The sequence below is a fragment of the Dipodomys merriami genome, unplaced genomic scaffold, assembly GCF_024711535.1.
Source record: "Dipodomys merriami isolate MVZ:Mamm:240054 unplaced genomic scaffold, mDipMer1.0.p SCAF_5, whole genome shotgun sequence".
Lineage (NCBI taxonomy): Eukaryota > Metazoa > Chordata > Mammalia > Rodentia > Heteromyidae > Dipodomys > Dipodomys merriami.
Window position 1 is genome coordinate 17,585,471 of NW_027206068.1, and position 20,608 is coordinate 17,606,078.

The 20,608-nt window shown below is 41.3% G+C and overlaps 2 pseudogenes; both read left to right on the plus strand.

The window, feature by feature from the left end:
- LOC138810013 (ferritin heavy chain pseudogene) overlaps window positions 1-20,168 on the plus strand; it is a 79,796-nt pseudogene extending 59,628 nt beyond the window's left edge.
- On the plus strand, window positions 3,868-14,971 carry LOC138810012 (ferritin heavy chain pseudogene; annotated as a pseudogene).
- Window positions 20,169-20,608: the final 440 nt, after the last annotated feature.

A 20,608-nucleotide genomic window follows, 5' to 3' on the forward strand; every position in this document is an offset into this window, starting at 1 on the left:
TTACAAGTTCAGCTTAAGCTCAAACACTTCATCAAAACTCAAACCTCTCATATTTCTCAGTATAATTGTCGTTTCTGCTTTAATATTGACATTATCTTTAACTTGAATGATCATATGAGGACTACTCTGAATACAGTATTTTTTCATTCTGTTTGGATGGATGTCAAACACGTGTCTGATATGATATTTAGAATATATAAGCAGATTCATTGTGAACTGTGATGTATCTAGCTAAGGCAAAGATAGATACCCTTCAGGATTTCCTAGAAGATTACCATTAATTTTCTCATCAAAAACAAGGGAAGCCAGAGAGATGTAGGTCAATCTATTCAGCCTCGAACATACTAATGATCAAACCCCAAATCTTGTCCACAGTAGTTGTTCCAGCATCTAGGTCCCTCAGAAGTGACACAAAGACTGCGGAATTTATTTTCACCTACAGTTCTGACCTGAACAACTGGGTTCAACTTACTTACAAGTATTTTTTAGAGATCTGAAGGAAGAACTCTGGGAAAGGCATTGTTATGAATGTTTATGCAAAGTAGGCCTCTTCATTTTCTACGTAATAGAAGCAACTCATGCAACCCGAATCCCTAAACAGTAGTGATTTAAGACACCCATTGCATTGCATGCAGTTGGCAGCTTATGGCTTCATTCAAAAGGGTGAAACCAAGGGCCTTAAACATGTGAGACAATGCTTGAACCAGCTCCTGCACAGACCTAACCCTAACATGCTTTTTTATTTATCCTGGATTCCACATTCCCTGTGAGGAAGGCAGGGCAAGAGGCTGGCACTGCCTTAAAGATGAGCACATTGAGTGCAAAGACACATGACTGCAGCCCTCTGTGGTTCTTCTCTGTCTGTCCAAGACACACATAGCCAAGGGGTCTCAGAATGTCAGTTAACTGAAAAGAATTGTCTCTTGCTAGTCATAGGAAGTCCAGCTTTGGCTATCTGAAAAGCTGCTTTCATGTTGAGATAATCTCCACTGTGATTATGATGCAGTGTCTTGGACTGAGAGGAACTAGAGCACAGAGAGAAGAAGGGCTCTGGTGAGAGGGTGTGGCTCAGTCTTTAGCTCTCCTATGTGGAGGAGGGTCCTTAGATAGAATAGATTCTAAGAATGGGGCTTGGAATAGAATCAGTGTCTTAATCCTGTGTGGTTCTGACTGGCTGTTGCTCACCTATCTTCAGTAGGGCCCTTACTTAAGTAGACACGAGAGTTGAGTTTGGGAGATGGAGTTTGTTGTATTGAGGTGTGTGCCAGATCTGGAGCTTGATCTCAGGGTCTAGGAGCTGTCTTTGAGCCTTTGTCCTTGATTAGCACTCTACTATGTGAGCCACAGGCTTACTCCCAGCTTTTGGGTAGGTAATTGGAGATAAGAGTCTTATGCCTGTCAGCCTGGCTTTGAACTGAGATTCTCAGATCTCAGCCTCCTGAGTTGGTCATATTTTAGGCTGGAGCCACTGGCACTGGGCTCCTGTGGTGAATTTGCAGTTAGGTGGTAGCTCTCCCTGTGTCCACTCATCCTGCTTGAGAACCACTGTGAGTGGTTGTTCCTTCTCCTCAGCTAATGAAGAAGGCTTTCTGCAGTGTTTCATTTGCATAAGATGTAATTCTTTGATCTCTCTCTTTCTTGATCTCTCATTCTCTCATTCTTCTTTTTTCTCAACTTTCCCCTTCATCCACTTATACTTGACTCCCTCATTTGATTTATTCATTTATTCAACACACTCACAAACTCATACACAAACACAATATACACCTAAACACAGAGAGAGACACACACACAAAGAGAGAAACAGGGTGGGAGATGATGGGAGATGGAGAGGGAGAGAGAGAGAGCGCATCCCCTCCTGCTTTCATTATTTTAAGTAGAGAGATAATAAAATACTTTTTCTAGAGTAGGCTTCTAGTTATATAGTCAATACATTAAAAACTACTTCAGTATTCTTAACCCATGAACACTTCCTATATTAGCATTTATTTTTCTATTGGCTTGTGCTTATGAATCTTTCCAAAGATTCATTTGTATTTGTTATTTTACATTTTTCATAGATGTGGTTGTTTACACTGAGGGTTCATGGGTTTATTTGAAATTTAATTGGTTTTAATGAACATGGTTGTGAAGGTAGCTTTAGTGCAGCCTTGCAGCATTATTTACCATAGCCAAGACATGGAGTCAACTCAAATGGCCCTCCGTGGATGAACGGATCAAGAAAATGTGGTATATTCACAATGGAATTACATGCTTCCATCAGAAAGAGTGTTACTGTGTCTTTTGTAAGAATATGGAACGTCTTGGGGGGGAAATGCAATAAGTGAAGTAAGCCGTACCAAGAGACTTAGGTTGCAGGGTTTTTCTCATTTGTGGTAGCTAGAATGTTGCTTATAACTCTACAAGTAAACACACTGGGTGGTAAGGAAGGGGTTACAAATGACTTTGCAAGTGAACATTTTGGGTGGTACCTAAGGAATTAGAAATGAAATAATTGAAGTCTGAAAGACCCCAAGGAGAGCACTGACGGTGTAATTCCAGTGAGAGGCTAGAAGAATTACGAGGAAAAGGGGAAGGAATTCAGGCAAGAATCTCTAGTATATATAACAGAATTGAAAAATATGAGGGAAGGGGTGCCTAAATGCAGGGTAAAGATTTTGATGTGATAATAGAGATTAAGATGCATTATACATATAAACTGCTTTGCTAAATGTCAAAAAATGTATTATATAACCTAAAATTAAGATAAGTAAGGAAAGGGTTGGGTAGGAAGGGGCTGGTGAGAATGTTGAAAGGGGTAACCTTGATCAAGATTCACTGTATTCATAAACTGCTTCAATGAATGTCAACTCCTTTGTCCAATTACTTAAAGAAAATTAAAATATTTTTTCACGAAAGGGAAAAGAGAGTTTGGAGTGCTCCTTTTTTTTCTTCTTTTTTGTTGGTTGGGCATCTTGAACTCTGGGCTTGAGCGCTGTCCCTGAGCTCTTCGGCTCAAGGAGAGCACTCTACCAGTGGAGCTACAGTGCCATTTCTGGATTTCTGGTGGTGAAGTGGAGGTAAAAGTCTCACAGATTTTCCTGCCTGGGCTGGCTTTGAACCATGATTCTCAGAACTCAGAGTCCTGATTAGCTAGGATTACAGACATGAGCCAGTGGTGCCCAGATGTTTTTCTTTTGTTTTTTTGAAAGAGTTTTCTGCAAAGACTTTCATTTGCTTTTGTGAAAACAGAATTTTATTGGGCCACATGTGTTTGACATCCAGTAGTGGCCAAGTTCCCATTTGTTCACTCTCTGCATCTTCTGATTCTCACTGCAAATGACCATTTATCTAATGTGCCCAGACACTAAGTTCCAAATTAGACTCAGGACATTGGTGTAGGTGACTTCTGTGCCTTTTGCTCTCAGACCTGTCACTTAGACATCCACTCGCCTGACTTTGACCTGCATATGTATTGCTCATGTAGTCCAGCAAGTGTGTGCTGTCATCTTGCTGCAATCACTGCACCTTCTGCAATGTGAAAATTCTTGTTATAGTCTTAGAACTTATCAGCCTTTATTTCTCTTGTTTCTATGTTAAAATAGTGGGATTAAATTGACTTGGAACTCTTGGAGAATGGAAGGCCTGTTTGTGTTTTTTTTGGGTAGTTTGTTGTGTTGTGTTTTGTTTTGTTTTTCACTCCCTGATACCTGGGATTGAACTGAAAGCCTCACACTTGCTTGGCTTCCTTGCTCAGCTAGCATTCTACTACTTGAGTCACACCTCTAGTTAATTGGAGATCAGAGCCTTACAGACTTTTCTACCCAAATTTGCTTTTGAACCATGATCCTCCAGATGTGAGCCTCATGAGAAGCTAGGATTGTAGGCATGAACCACCAGTGCCTGTCCGAGAACTACATGCTTTTATGTTATGAAAATAAAGAAGAGCAAATTATCGTAATACCAAACCTTTGGAGTCTTTGAAATAGAAAATTATCCACATGACTGCAAATACATTATTATAAAGTTGTATATATTTTATTTCCTATACTGAGAATCTAAGCTTTAGCCGTATGCTTATTTTGTGTGAGAAATTAAGAACACCATAAATGTGAATTTATGGAATATACTGTACTAGCAAATGAAAAAGTTGAAAGTGTTGCTGTGCTTCTAAAAATCCCACAGTTGTGGGACACCAGTGGCTCATGCTTGTAACCCTACCTACTTAGAAGGCTGAGATCTGAGGATTGCAGTTCAAAGCCAGCCTGGAAGGAAAGTCCGTGAGACACTTATTGCTAGTTTTTAACTGCCAGCATTGTCAGAAATGGAGTTGTGGCTCAAGTGGTAGAGTGCGATCCTTGAGCATAAAAGCTCAGGAAGAGTGCCCAAGCCCTTAGGTCAGGCCTGGGATCAGCACACGCAGGATCAACACACACACAGAGAATTTCACGAATATTTTGAGGAAGTGCGCCTATGTGGGTGAAAAGTGCTGTAGGATGGGTTCTGAAGAAGGGAGCTGTGTTGTTTTGATATTTTTACAAACATTTATCTCACTCAACAGACATGGCTCAAGAAAGGGTGTGTAGGAGCACTTATGAGACAGTTGTCTGTTCCAATAGCAATCCTGGGACTGGCTGGATTTAAGACATAGGAAAGCTGTAGAGTGGCGTCTGGCCGAGCTTTAGTTTGAGTCTGCAGAGTAAATGCTAAGCCATGCAATGAATGGCTTTTGGATGGCCAGTAAAGGCAACTGAAATCACATCATTGGAATTAGTAAGAACTACTACTACACAAAAGAGGATAGCAACAGCTATGATCCCTGCCCCGCTACCCACATTTATAAAACAATACACATTTGATGGGATAGCTGAGTTTTGTTATTCCCTTTTGGATCAATGAGGATTGAGGTATGCATGCTTGAATTTGTCCATCCCAAAATTTAAATTAAATGCTTCCTATAACATAAAGACATTCTATGGGGATTAAACCTCTGTGGATAACAAATACGGAATGATAGAGGTGAGGATGCTGGGGATTCTTCTCCAAAGGCTTTGTCCATCTGAGTCATCAAATAGTAATGTCATTCTATATTTGACACAGCTTGGTCTAACACTTAAGTTCTTTCCTTCATTATGTTGTTCTGCCTTCTGCAAAAAGGGATGAAGTTCTATGATGTATTGCTATACAAATAAGGGCTTCTGCAACTTTAAGACCAGTTTTACAGAGTTACTGAATGAGAACTCATGTGTGGAGTACCATAAATATGGAACAAGAGATCTAGAGACCATGAAGATTATATATATCACATGCAGCTTCATGAGGAAATAGTTTGAAAAGCATGCATCCTTCAGTGGTTTTGTCATTGTGGGAACATCCTGGAGTGTACTTCCATGAATGAAGAGAAGTGTCACATCACTAAGTTAGAGGACTGATATAGCAGATGCAGTCTATCACTGACCAAAATACAACACGATTATATTTACCCCTGGGAATCACATAATCAGTGATTATGTGAATTGTTTTCCTACCCTTTATCTCCCATATTAAAGATCTGTAACAGTTTTGATTCCAGGTATATAGAATGATTATCAAATGGCTCTTCAATTAGAAGACTTCTTTTTTTTAATTTTTAATTTTTTTATAGAAGACTTCTTAAAGAAATCTTTTTTTATATATTTTTGTTTTTTTTGTGAAAATACTGTACAGAGGGATTACAATTATATGGGCAAGATAATGAGTACATTTCTTATCAAGCATTGTAGCCTCCTCCTTTGTTTCCCCTTCCCATCCCTTCCTGTCCTCCCCTCCCACCCACCTATCCTCCCCGCCCCCCTCCCCTGGGCCAAAGTTGTTAAGTTCCTTTTCGACATAATGACTTCTATGTCTCATTGTTGCAATGGGTCCACCGGTATCCCTATTTAAATGATTTGTTTTTCCCCTGTGCCTCCACAAATTATACCAACATCAAATACATTGAAAGCAGGGGTTATACTGTGGGGGAGGGACATACAAAGCAACAAACAAATCATCTTATAACTGTGTTAGAAACAATCGTATGAAAGAAAAAAAAAACATTTGAGTCCTTATCTTGGGGCTCATTTCGCCTAACATCAACTTATCTGAACTTTTCTGCTTGTTGCAGACATATACTAGTTATTGCAAATAAGGGAAACCATGGGACCTATGTTTCTTTGGGCCTGGCTTACTTCACTTAATATAATTTTTTCCAAGTCCTTCCATTTCCTAACAAATGGGGCAATGTCATTCTTTCTGATGGAGGCATAAAATTCCATTGTTTATATATACCACATTTTCTTGATTCATTCATCTACTGAGGGGCATCTGGGTTGGTTCCATATCTTAGCTATAGTAAATAGTGCTACAATAAACATAGTTGTGCTGGTAGCTTTAGTGTGGTCTTGTTTGTAAACATTTGGGTAAATGCCCAAAAGTGGGATTGCTGGGTCATAGGGGAGCTCTATGTGGAGTTTTTTGAGGAACCTCCATACTACTTTCCAAAGTGGCTGAACAAGTTTACACTCCCACCAACAATGCAGTAAGGTTCCCTTCTGTCCACATCCCCTCCAGCATCTGTTGTTATTAGAGTTCTTGATTTTAGCCATTCTAACTGGGGTGATGTGGTATCTCAATGTTGTTTTGATTTGCATTTCTTTTATGGCTAGGGAGGTTGAGCATTTCTTCATGTGTCTATTGGCCATCCTTCTTTCCTCTTCAGAGAAGTTTCTCTTTAAGTCTTTAGCCCACTTATTTATTGGAACTCAAAAATTTGAATACCCCAATAACAAATCCTTAAAGAAATCTTTTAACTTTCCATAAAATCAATATAAAAATGCTTCAATGAAAATCTATAAGTCTAAAATCTGTATGATGTTTTCCTGTAGGTATAATATAGTATTATATAACAGTCATGTATACATTAGCACATCTGCTATATTCCCTCAGTCCACAAGAAAGAAAGGCCAGTTCTTGATCAATTTCTGAAGGAATCAAATAAAGCTAAAAAAAAAATCAAGGGACCAACTACTTTGTGTTTGATAGGCAGGAAAACACAAATGGTTGACTGAAATCTGTTCTTCTGAATGGTGCCATAGGTGACATTCAAGGCATTGCATCCTGGACCTGGGATCACCTCCTAGGAGGGATGTGGCTTTTGCTGCAGGTCCCAAGAGTTTTACTGTGTCACCTCTTACAATGTCTGTAAGCTAATTCTGTGGGCTCCTGAGCTCCCTTTTCTTTGCTTTCTTCAGAATTTTCCCTTAGTATGGTATGGCAACTTCCACTACTCTTCTGGAATACAGCCCATTGTCTTCTCTGAGTCAGTCTGTGCTTGTCCCTTGAGATTCTGTCATTGCAATCAGGTTAGGCTGAGCTCCACATCTGATGATGCCAGGTGATCCCTGCTGATGGAACTTGTATTTCCTACTGTGCATATGCTAATTTCTGATTTTCTCATCCAAGCTTCTTCTGCATTCTCCTTTATTCGCTGGTACCAACAACACCCCTCCTCCCACTCAGACACCCTCTATACCATGCATTCATAATACCCTCACACATCTCACACACCCACATTCCTCACACATACACTCACATAGCTCACACATACACTCACATGCACTCACATATATACTCTAAACACACTGAAAATATTTTTTCTCAGCTTCTTCTTGACTTGTTTCTTCTATCTGTTAAATTGTTGCTCCCCCCCCCGCAATTTCTTTCTAGTCGATCAAATGCCCCCTCTCCGTGAAGAAATCCTAGGCTCCCTTAGAAGAATTTAGAGAATCTGTTCACTTACTCACCCATTGTCTACTAGTCTGTGTCTCACAAGGCATAGCATAAGTCTCTGTATTGGCATGTATTTGAAATATGCTTTTTACCCCTTCTGTGTTTCTGTTATGGCTACAAGTGTCTGTTTCCCTGTCCAAGTTATGAATCTCAAAGGCTAAGAAGATCTCATTTACTTTTATTTATGTTCTCATATCATCTATTCCAGAGCTTTGTGGGCCACTGTTATTTGGGGAAAAAAACCTGTGGCATTTAGTAGAAATAGGGAACAATCAGATTTTATGGTTGATGTTGAGACATTTATTAGTTGTTGAACAGTGGGTAGAAGGACCTGTGTAGTTGGGAACTTAGATTTTTTAGTATTTACTATTTTAGATAGTAAATATCTAAATATATAGTATACCAGGCTACCCTCAAAGTAGTGATCCTCCTGCCTCTGCCTCCCAGGTGCTTGGATCATAAGCATTATGCCATCATGATTGGCTAAATGGAGTCTTTAAAAACAATATTTAGAAGATAGGCTTTGGTCTCAGGGAAAAAACAGAACATATTTTGAACTGTAGTGCTGGCACTGGTCACTGATACCTGAAATTCTTGCAACTCAGGAAGCTGCGATGTAGGGGCTGGCTGTTAGAGGCCAACCCAGGCACAAAAGACCGAGAGATGACATCTCCAGTTAACCAGCAAAAATGCTGAGCTTCAGGTGGCAGAGCTCCAGCCATAAGCAAGAAAGCAGAGTAAGCATGAATTCAAGCATTGTACCTGCACATCGGGCTCTGTCACCATGCCCCCAGCAAAACAAAAAAAAAAAAAAAAAAAAAAAGAAAAGTAAAAGGATACAACCCTGGGGATCAGTGATCATGTTACAGTGGATCCTAGTCATCTGAAAGCCAGTAATTTGGAACTTTACCACCTGCCCTTAGAAATCTAGGGAAATGTGACAGTACCCTTAGCAGGGTGCCAAGCAATGATAAGCCTGTGGCCTGGGAGAACACACCTAGGAGCCGCCGCTCCCCTCCCTCCAGATCTATGTGTGCTACAAGTCAGATCAGCAGAATCCTTCATGTTCATGTTCTGTTTCCTTCCCTCCTCCTGTAGTAATTGCTTCTGGACTATCATCTAATGTTGTGCCCTTGTTTGAAGAACAAAATGTTTTTCTTTAAATTCCTTGTTGAAAAGTGTGCAATGTGTATGCCACCATTCTTTCCATGAAAGGAGATATGGAAAAAATGGAAAATTTATTGGTTCCAGATGTTTTGAGGGGAATATCGAGGTACAGATAGCTACAAATATTTCAGCATATAATCTGGGTGCATAATTCTAAAAGTTAACATCAACTTTTCCTTTTCTCATTGCATTATGAATTTTTTCAAAAGTTAGATTTTTAACCATATAGCCTTCACTACCATTTCAAAAAGATATGTTTTGAAAGAAAATAATAATCCTTGTTTTTGTTCTTTACTATTAGCATTCATAAAGTATTACTGGAGTACAACTTAACATCTTCAAACACTTAAGTCTTTGCAACTGGAAACCATATCCCAAGGGAAAAGTGACAGTATTTTTGTGACAACTTCCAAGCCTAAGACCTAATGAGTTAGCAGAGTCTACACTTGGCAAGCCAATGTCTACTATTCCTAGTGGGAAGTATTTTGGCCTTTAACTTCCTTTGGAAGATCTTCCAAGCTTGAAGGGAAAATAAACATACTCCAAGAATGAAGGCTCCTTTTAGAAATTCAGTTTTAAAATACTTTTTTTTTTCAGGGATTCTGACTCTGGCTCTTTAAAACTATTTTCCTTCTTAACTGACATTGCATCTTTTTTCTTGTCAGCTTGCCCAAATCAGCCTTTTTTTTTTTTTCTGGGCTCTGAGGGATTTGAAACATTTTGCAGGCTGGAGAGGAAAGTGGGTGGGATAAATTCACAAAGACAAGTCAGACATGCTGTTTCTACAATCAAGCTCCTCTTGATTTCCTAGGCCATTTGAATATCTCACTCTTCCCTAGGGCTTCAGATAGAAACATTGTATCCTCTTACCTACTTTTTTAAAGGGGAGAAATATCAAATTCAGCCCAAGGCTAAGAAAAACACTAATGCCTCATGCCATTCCTTGTCTCCTACATGGAGACTGGTGGCTGATTCCATCCATGATAGAAACCCAAATTGGGACTCTTAGCTGTACCCTGATGGCTCCAGGTACTCCATCATATGAGCTGGAGATCACAAGCTCCTTTGTTAGAAAGATGTGAAAGGGCCACCACAGAGCCTGTCAAATTCAATGAAATGAAGGACCTAGTAATAAAGCTCACCAAGGAGGGAAAGGCTGCTGACAATGAAAGTTATAAAAATTTGGAGAGCCACACACTCAAAGCTGTGTGCTTCATACCTGTAATCCTAGTTTGAGATGTGAGGAACCTAGTTTTTTTGTCCCTACCCATCTGTAAGATTCTTATGCTTGGTTAATCAGCAAAACGCTTGTAGTAGAGCTGTGTCTCTAATGGCAGAGCTCAGGAACAGGACCCAGGTTCTGTACCCTAGGACCTTGTACCCTAGGACCAGTACAAGAAAAAAATATTGAAGAAATAACTTACACACCAGAGGGTGGAAACTCCTCTTTTATTTGTTTGTTTGTTTGTTTGTTTGTTTGTTTTGGGGTTGGTCGTGGGGCTTGAGCTCTGGAGTTGGGCACTGTCCGGCAGTTCTTCAGCTCAATGTGAGCACTCTACCACTGGAGCCACAGCTTCACTTTGGGCTTTTTCTTCTTATGTGGTGCTGAGGAATTGAATCCAGGGCCTCATGCATACAAGGCAAGCATTCTACCACTGAGCCACCTTCCTAGCCCACCTCCCATATTTCTTGTTTGATAGAATTACTATTAGGACAAGGAACACAACGCCCAGGATAATCTACAAGTTTGGTAGAATACACAAAAGATACGAATACCCTTCTCCCTAAGAGATAGAGAAAGCAACATTAAATTGCAGAATCTGAGGTGCAGAGAAGAATTGCCCATTACTGACCTGTAAGTTGGGCTTACCAGGCACAATGCAGTTAGGTCTTAGGCCATCTTTACTTATCACTAGGGTCAGGACAGTATGCTCTTATTTAATCTATAAATATTTTCTTATGAATCAAAAAAATACCTTCCTCACAAACCTCTGCTTGTTTTCTTTTTTTGATATTTAAAAAAAAAATTTAAAAACACTGTACAGAAGGGTTACAGTTACATGAGTAAAGTAATGAGTACATTTCTTCTTGAGCATTGTTACTCCTTTCTTTTTCCACTACCATCTCTTCCCTCCCTCCCTCCCCAAGTTCATCCCACCCCTGCCCCCCGCAAAGGTGTAAAGTTCATTTTCAACATGGGGTTTTGTATATCTCATTGTTAGAGTGGGTCAACCTGAATCCCTATTTAAGCATTTTGCTATTTCCTTTTCCCTCTGAAATTAGAAAAATATATATACAAGATGCAAGGAACCAACATCAACTATAATGAAAACGGGTTATACCATGGGGGAAGAACATACCAAAGAAACAAAAAAATCACATAGTACATTGTAAATACCTTAAACAATAGCAAGAAAGAAAAAAACACTTGTGTTCCTATCTTGGGGTTTAACATCGTCGTATATGGTCATATGTACATAGCTTTTGAGGTTTTCTGCTTGTCCTAGTCATAAACTAGTTATTGCAAAGAAGGGAAACCATGGGACCTATGTTTCTTTGGACCTGGCTTACTTCACTTAATATAATTTTTTCCAAATCTTTCCATTTCCAAAAAATTGGGTGATGTCATTCTTTCTGATGGAGGCATAGACTTCCATTGTGTGTATACATATATATGTATCTGCTGAGGGGCATCTGCATAGGTTCCATATCTTAGCTATGGTGAGTAATGCTGTGCAAAACATAGTTGTGCTGTTACTGAATTTAGTACAGTCTTCTTTGTGATCATTTGAGTAAATGCCCCAAAGTGGGGTTGCTGGGTCATAGGGCTCTATGTGGAGCCTTTTTAAAAAATTTTATTGTGAAAATACCGTACAGTGGAGTTATAATTACATGGGCAAGATAATGAGTTCATTTCTTATCAAGCATTGTTGCTTCCTCTTTGTTTCTCCTTCCCATCCCTTCTCATCCTCCCCCCACTTCCCCCCCCCCCGGTCCACCCCCCCCCCACAAAAGTTGTAAAGTTCGTTTTTCAACATAACAACTTGTACATCTCATTGCTGCAATGGGTCCACCAGTATCCCTAGTTCAACGATTTGTTTTTGCCCTTCCCTCCACAAATTAAACCAACATCAAATACAGTGAAAACAGGGGTTATCCATACTGCTTTCCAAAGTGGTTGAACTAGTTTACACTCCCAACAACAATGCAATAGGGTTCCCTTCTGGCCACATCCTCTCCAGCATCTGTTGTTACTAGATTTCTTCATCATAGTCATTGTAACTAAGGTGAGGTGGAATCTCAATGTTGCTTTACATGCATTTCATTTATGGATAAAGAGGTTGAGCATTTCACGTGTCTTTTGGTCATTCTTATTTCCTCTTCAGAGAAGTTTCCTTTTAAGTCTTTAGCCCACTTATTTATTGGACAGTTGTTTCTTTGAGGATTTCTTGAGGTGGATTTAATTTTTTGAGTCCTAAGTATATTTTAGATATGAGATCTTGTCCGTTATGTGGCTAGTGAAGATTTCTCCTAATCCGTGGGCTTCCTATTGATCTTGGTAGCTATGTAGTTTGCCATGAAGAATCTCTGTAGTTTCATGCAATCCCATTTGCCCAACCTTTCTTTGATTTGTTGTATTTCTGTGTTCTTATTAAGAATATTTGGGTGTGTTCCAAGCAGCCCTAGAGCTTCTACTATTGCTTCCTGTAATGTTTTCAGGGTGTCTGCGTTGACTTTGATGTCTTTGATCCATTTGTAGTAGATTCTGCTGCAGGGTGATATATAAAGGTCTATCTTTAATCTTATACAGGTGTTTAATCAAAATTACCAGCACCATTTGCTGAAGAGGCTGTATTTCTTCTATTTTTTAGGCTCCCTGATCATAGATTAAGTGGCTATGGGTCTGCATGTTCATTTTTGTGTCTTCATTTCTATTCCATTGGTCCTCATGTCTGTTCTTGTGCCAGTACCAAGCTGTTTTGCTTACTATGGCTTTGTAGTAGAGTTAGAAATTTGGTACTGGTATTCCTCCAGTGCTGTTCTTGTTGCTAAGGATTGTTTGTGCTATTCAGGGTCTTTTATTGTTTCATATGATTTCTTGGACTAGTTCTTCTATTTCCATGAAAAATTAGGTTGGGTTATTAATAGGTATCACATCAAATATATACCTAGCCTTTGCAAATATTGCCATTTTCACCATGTTAATCTTCACAATCCAGGTGAATGGGAGGTTTTTCCAGGTCCTAATTTCTACTTTGATTTCCTTTTTCAGGTTTCTAAAGTTTCCATTGTAGAGGTCGTTCACTTCTTAGTTATTTTCTAGGAATTTTTTTTTTTTGTGGGCCTATTACAAAAGGAGTAGCTTTGCTGATTTTATCTAAACACTTCTCATTGTGGCATACAGAAAAGCCATTGCTTTTATACCCTGCTATTTTGCCAAAGTTTTGAATCAGCTTGAGTAATTTGGAAGTGCAGTCGATCGGCTTCTTTGGCTTTCTTTGTCTTTCTGCAGAGTTTCTTTGTCTTTCTGAAGAGTTTCTCTTTCATCTTCTGAGTGTGTATATTGGTGAAATAGCTCCATTTTGGCAACCCTTCTGAGACCCTTGTTGAAACACATAGAAGGGGGTGAGGCAGCAGCTTTGTGGCATAGTATTTTCCTTTGGCTTGTGCCAGGAGTTGGGCTTTCTCTTGGATTTAGTAGCTCATGACTAGCATAAGTCATTTGAGCCGTAACCCCAACTCAGGCCTTTCTGCAGAATAACTGCAGATATGAGTGTCTCAAACTTTTCTGCTTGGCCTGCCTTTGAACCTCTACCCTCAGACTCTAGCACCCTATTTATAATGTGTTCTCCTGTTAGTCATGAGGTAGTAGATTGACCTTAGCACTGTTTATTTCTGGAACTCTCTTGAGTCCTCTCTTTTGTAAAGATGATTAACAGAATGGATGTAGGTAAGTAACATGCCTGAGCTGTGAGCATGCATAGGTCTCTGTTCCTGTTACTGGAGTTTACCGGCTATTGCACACTTCCAGGCCGAATTAGGACAGCTGTTTTCTCTACCTAGAAGTTTCTTTATCCTTCCAAAAAAGAGAAAGATTGCTGAATGCTGGTGTCTTACATTGTAATTGTAGCAAGTCAGGATGCTAAGATCTGAGGATATTGGTTCTAAGCCACCCAGGGTATGAGACTATTATCTTGAAGTAAACACCAATAAAGCCAGAAGTAGAGCCATGGCTGGCATGGTACAGAAGTAGCCTTGAGAAAAAAGCCAAAAAACCCTCCAGGCAGCCAGAGGATCCCCGCTGAGAGCTGCTGGGATTTCCTGCTTCAACAGTGCTTTAGGGGAATCTGGTGCTGGACCACAATTCTGGGCCACCTTGTCCAAGCCATCAAACTTGTGCCACCTCTTCACGGCGTTCTCAGACCGTCCCCAGTCTCTATGGCCAGTCTGAAGATAAGCTGCTGCTACTCCATCTCTCTTCCCTGCTGCCCTGACGACCTCATGGCTCTTGCAGGTGCACCTGAACTGCCACCAGGACTCCTAGGACTCCATCAACTGACATTTTAACCTGGAGCTCTATGCCTCCTATGTCAACCTGCCCATGTCTTACTACTTTGACCAAGATGATGTGGCTTTGAAGAACTTTGTCAAGTACTTTCTTCACCAGTCTCATGAGAGAGAGAACATGCAGAGAAACTGATGAAGCTGCAGAACCAGAGAGGTGGCCACATCTTCCAGAGTGTGATGTCTGGGAAAGCAGGCTGAAATTGATGGCATGTGCACTGCACATGGAAAAGGATGTGAATCAGTCACTACTGGAACTGCACAAATTAGCCACTGACAAAAATGACCCCCAGTTGTGGGCCTTCATTGAGACTCATTACCTGAGTGAGCAGGTGAAATCCATCTTGGAATTGGGTGACAATGTCAATAACTTGCACAGCATGGAAACCTCTGATCTGGCATGGTAGAATGTCTCTTCAACAAGCACCCTCTGGGGGAGACTGATGAGAGATAAGCCTCTGGCCACCAGGCAGTGCATGCATGGTTGGGGTTTTCATTACCTTCTTTATAAGTTGTACCAGAACATCCTAATTCTTTCAATTTGTACCGTTCTTCAAATAAAGAAATTTAGTTCCTAAAAAACAAACAAAAAAGAACCTCAAGGAGAGCATGCAGGCCCTGAATCTAAGCTCTAAGACTTGCACAAAAGAAAACCAGAACAAAACCCATCACCCCTAAAATAGGAGAAAAGTTCAAGGCTGCATTTCTGATCAGAAAGCATCTCAGAAATTTATTGAGAGACACTGTTAATTGGATGCTGCTAATGGAGTCACTTTGTCCTTTTCTTAGTGTTTAGAACTCAGGACCTTGAAGTTGCCTGTGCTTAATTGGAGCTCCTCCTTCCATCCCTCCTGTGTGCGGACAGTATAGGAGAAAGGACTTGTGTGTGTGCTGTTTCTCTTTGAGCATCAATCCTCCAAGGTCTCTGGCCTCCAAATAGCTCGACGTACAGGTAAGAGCCACAAAGTAGTGTCTCTGTCCCATTCTTGAACTAACTCCCATCAAACATCAGTACCCAGGGCAGAAATGAAGAATCCTAACTCAAAACATGTATGATCACCTTTTCAGAATCTCAATTTAATAAGATTGATGAGAAGCAATGGAGACAATGTTAGAAATCATTTCTAATATGAGATAAGGAAAAGAAGTCTGGGAGTTTCTTGGTGGTAGGAGCAGAGGAAGGAACCCTTGTCTCCAGGCATGTGAGGCTGAATGGCATGTGTTCCAGGTGAGCACCACAGCGATTTGTTTTCACCCTCTCCTTTAGAGCTGCAGGAAGAGAGCAAACTCAGGACTGAATTGAACAGGACCACATGACAAGTCACAAGCTCTTCTTTCTGAAAGTCTATCCCTTTAGATCCCTCTCCCTCTCCCCTCTTCTGTTTGTATCTCCACACTTCCCTTTCACCAGGTAACCATAGATGAGAGAGGGTGAGCTAAAAGGGCTTCCATGAATTATAGATAAAACAGAGAACACAGTAAAGTGGCCACCTACTTGTTTCCAGGCCGTCAGGAGGAAGCACTTTCTTTAGGAAGCAGTTGCAGCAGGCTGCAGCAGCAGTATTGTCTCCAAAATAACTAGTGATATTCTTTTTCCAGCGCATCCAGCCCCTGAGTTGCTCATTTGTTGAGGATGTAGTGGGTTGAGACGATGGTAGGGAGGGTTCGACAGGTGCCGGACTTGTGGGGTGGGGTGGAGGACTTGGTACTCTGCTGGTCCTCTCCTTAGTCCTTTCTACTGTGTTCAGATGTTTTTGGACATGGGGAAACAGAGCTGATCTTCCTCTTCTTTCTGACCCATACCCAGGTGCTGCATAACATAGGTTGGAAAGAGTCGAGCCTGCTGCCCACGTGCCTCTTCTGCTTAGGGACCGGGCTAGTCATTTCTCTGTGTTAGCCATAGGGACTGTATTTGCTGCTGCTGCTGCTGTTGCTGTTGCCGCTGTTCAGCCTTGATGCTGTCACTATTGCTGCCTCCACTGCTACTGCTGTTGCTCTCAGTCTTCTCCTCTATTTTGGTAATGCCGGGTCTCCAGAAGAGGTAGGGTAGGCACAGAGACTTCCTGCCTTTCCTGCCACCACCCTCCTGCTGGTGATCAGCAGGCAAGACTGCAGTCCTGTGACACACAGGAGCATTGGCTTTCTTTAAGTGCAGTGTTTGGCAGGTCTGGCATGCAGGTGAGTGGCAAGGTGGAGGCCAAGGAAATGCATGCTTCACCAGGTCCGTCAGCTCTTGGCCCAGGTCTTGCTACTGCTTTAGAATTCAGTAACTTATTTTGGAGCCAGGCAGGGCTGACACGACCTGGTCTGGGTCACAGTCCAGGTAAGAGTCCATGAGGTGTAGGATAGCCGGACCCGGCTGGGCTAGGACCCTCTGAATGGGGCTTCAGGAGGCTGCCTCTGTTTCCCTAAAGCAAGGGTGGCACAACACTTGCCTCACACTAGGTGTCCTTTGAGGATCCAGTGTCATCAGGTAGGCTAAGCTTGCTCAGACTTCAGGTGAAAAGCCTTTCAGTATGATAAACCTGCCCCCTAACACCTGGGCATCTGGGTTGGTTCCATAGCTTAACTATGGTGAATAATGGTGTGATAAAATAGTCATGCTGGTAACTTTAGTATGGCCTTGTATGTGATCTTTGTTTGGGTAAATGCCCCGAAGTGGGGTTGCTGGGTCATACGGAAGTGCTATGTGGAGTCTTTTCAGGAACCTCCATATTGCTTTCCCAAGTGGTTGAACAAGTTTACATTCCCACCAACAATACAGTAGTGTTTCCTGTTGGCCACAACCTCTCCAGCATCTGTTGTTACTAGATTTCTTGAGCATAGTCAGTCAAACTAGAGTGAGGTAGAATCTCAATGTTGTTTTCATTTGCACTTCTTTTATTGCTACAGAAGTTGAACATTTCTTCATGTGTCTATTGGCCATTCTTATGTCCTCTTCAGAGAAGTTTCTCTTTAAGAATTTGTTGTGGGGGGATTTAGTTTTTTGAGTTCTAAGTATATTTTAGATGTGAGACCCTTGTCCATAGTATGGCAATGAAGATTTTCTCCCAGTCGGTGGGCTTTCTGTTGATTTTGCTAGCTATGTCCTTTGCTATGCAGAAGCTCTGCAGTTTCATGCAATCCCATTTTTCCAACCTTTCTTTGATTTGTTGTGCTTCTGGGTCTCTATTAAGAAAATTTTGGCCCGTGCCAAGGAGCCCTAGAGTTTCTCCTATTGTTTCTCCTAATGTTTTCATGGTGTATGCTTTAACGTTGAGGGCTTGGATCCATTTGGAGTTGATTCTGGTTTAGGGTGATATATAAGGCTCTAGGTTTAGATTTCTGCAGGGTGATTAACCAATTTTGCCAGCACCATTTACTGAAGAGGCTGTCTTTCTTACATTCTATTTTTTTGGCTCCCTTATCAAAGATTAGGTGGCTGTGGGTCTGCATGATCATTTCTGCGTCTTCATTGCTCTTCCATTGGTCCTCATGTCTGTTCTTGTGCCAGATTGCTATGACTTTGTAGTAGAGTTAGAAATTTGGTACTGGTATTCCTCCAGTGCTATTCTTGTTGTTAAGGATTGTTTATGCTATTCAGGGTATTTTATTGTTCCATGTGATTTCTTGGACTATTTCTTCTATTTCCATGAAAAATTAGGTTGGGTTATTGATAGGTATCACATCAAATATGTACCTAGCCTTTGGAAATACTGCCATTTTTACTGTGTTAATCCTCCCAATCCAGGAGGATGGGAGGTTTTTCCAGGTCCTAATTTCTGCTTTGATTTCCTTTTTCAGATTTGTAAAGTTTTCATTGTAGAGGTCATTCACTTCTTAGTTACCTCCTAGGAATTTTATTTTTTGTGTGGCCATTCAAAAGGAGTAGCTTTCCTGATTTCATCCCAACTCTTCTCCTTGTTGGCATCCAGAAAAGCCATTGCTTTTGTACCCTGCTAATTTGCCAAAGTTTTGATTCAGCTCAAGTGTTTTGGAAGTGGAGTCGATCATCTTCTTTGTCTTTTTGAAGAGTTTCTCTTTCATCCTCTGAGTGTGTCTCTTGGTGAAATAGCTCCTCCATATTGACCAACTTTCTGAGACCCTTGGTGGAAACACTTAGAAGGGGGCTAAGGCAGTAGCATTGTGGCATAGGATTTACCTTTGGCTTATGCCAGGAGTTGGGCTTGAAGTTAGGGTCTTGTGCTTTCTCTTGGATTTAGTGGCTCATGACTAGCAGGAGTCATTTGAGCCATAACCCCAACTCAGGCCTTTCTGCAGATTAACTGCAGGTATGAATGTCTCAAACTTTTTTGCTTGGCCTGCCTTTGAACCTCCACCCTCAGACTCTAGCATCCCAAGTAGTGGGATTTAAAAGTGTGGGTGACCAGCACCCTATCTGTAATGTGTTCTCCTGTTAGTCATGAGGTAGTGGATTGACCCTAGCACTGTTTATTTCTGGAACTCTCTTGAGTTCTCTCTTTTGTAAAGATGGTTAACAGAAAGGGTGTAGGTAAGTAACATGCCTCAGCTGTGAGCATACATAGGTCTCTGTTCCTGTTACTGGAGTTTACCGGCTATTGCACACTTCCAGGCCGAGTTAAGACAGCTGTTTTCTCTACCTAGAAGTTTCTTTATCTTTCCAAAAAAGAGAAAGATTTCTGAATGCTGGTGTCTTACATTGTAATTCTAGCAAGTCAGGAGGCTAAGATCTGAGGATATTGGTTCTAAGCCAGCCAGGGTATGAGATTGTTATCTTGATGTAAACACCAATAAAGCCAGAAGTGGAGCCATGGCTCACATGGTAGAGAAGTAGCCTTGAGAAAAAAGCCAAAAATCCCTCAAGGAGGCCAGATGATCCCTGCTGAGAGTTGCTGGGGTTTTCAGCTTCAACAGTGCTAGAGGGGAACTAGGTGCTGGACCACAATTCTGAGCCACCTGCTCCAAGCCACCAACCTTGTGCCAGCTCTTCACTGTGTCCTTAGACGATCCCAAGGCCTCAGTGGTCAGTGCTAAGCTGTTGCTATTCCATCTCTCCTAACTGCTGCCCTGAGGACTGCATCCTCCTCCCAGGTGTGCCTCAACTGCCACCAGGACTCAGAGATCACCATCAACCACCACATCAATCTGGAGCTCTACTCTTCCTATGTCTACCTGCCCATGTCTTACTACTTTGACCGAGATGATGTGGCTTTGAAGAACTTTGCCAAGTACTTTCTTCACCAGTCTCATGAGAGAGAGAACATGCAGAGAAACTGATGAAGCTGCAGAACCAGAGAGGTGGCCACATCTTCCTGTAGGATATCTAGAAACCAGAGTGTGATATCTGGGAAAGCAGGCTGAAAATTGATGGCGTGTGCACTGCACATGGAAAAGGATATGAATCAGTCACTATTGGAACTGCACAAATTGGCCACTGACAAAAATGACCCCCAGTTGTGGGCCTTCATTGAGACTCATTACCTGAGTGAGCAGGTAAAATCCATCTTGGAATTGGGTGACCAAGTCAACAACATGCACTGGATGGAAACCGCTGATCTGGCATGGCAGAATGTCTCTTTGACAAGCACCCTCTGGGGGAGACTGATGAGGTAAGCCTCTGGCCACCAGGCAGTGCATGCATGGTTGGGGTTATCATTACCTTCTTTATAAGTTGTACCAGAACATCCTAAGTTCTTTCAATTTGTACCTTTCCTTCAAATAAAGGAATTTAGATCCTAAAAAACAAACAAACAAACAAATAAAAACGAACCTCAAGGAGAGCATGCAGGCCCTGAATCTAAGCTCTAAGACTTGCACAAAAGAAAACCAGAACAAAATCCATCACCCCTAAAATAGGAGAAAAGTTCAAGGCTGCATTTCTGATCAGAAAGCATCTCAGAAATTTATTGAGAGACACTGTTAATTGGATGCTGCTAATGGAGTCACTTTGTCCTTTTCTTAGTGTTTAGAACTCAGGACCTTGAAGTTGCCTGTGCTTAATTGGAGCTCCTCCTTCCATCCCTCCTGTGTGCGGACAGTATAGGAGAAAGGACTTGTGTGTGTGCTGTTTCTCTTTGAGCATCAATCCTCCAAGGACTCTGGCCTCCAAATAGCTCGACATACAAGTAAG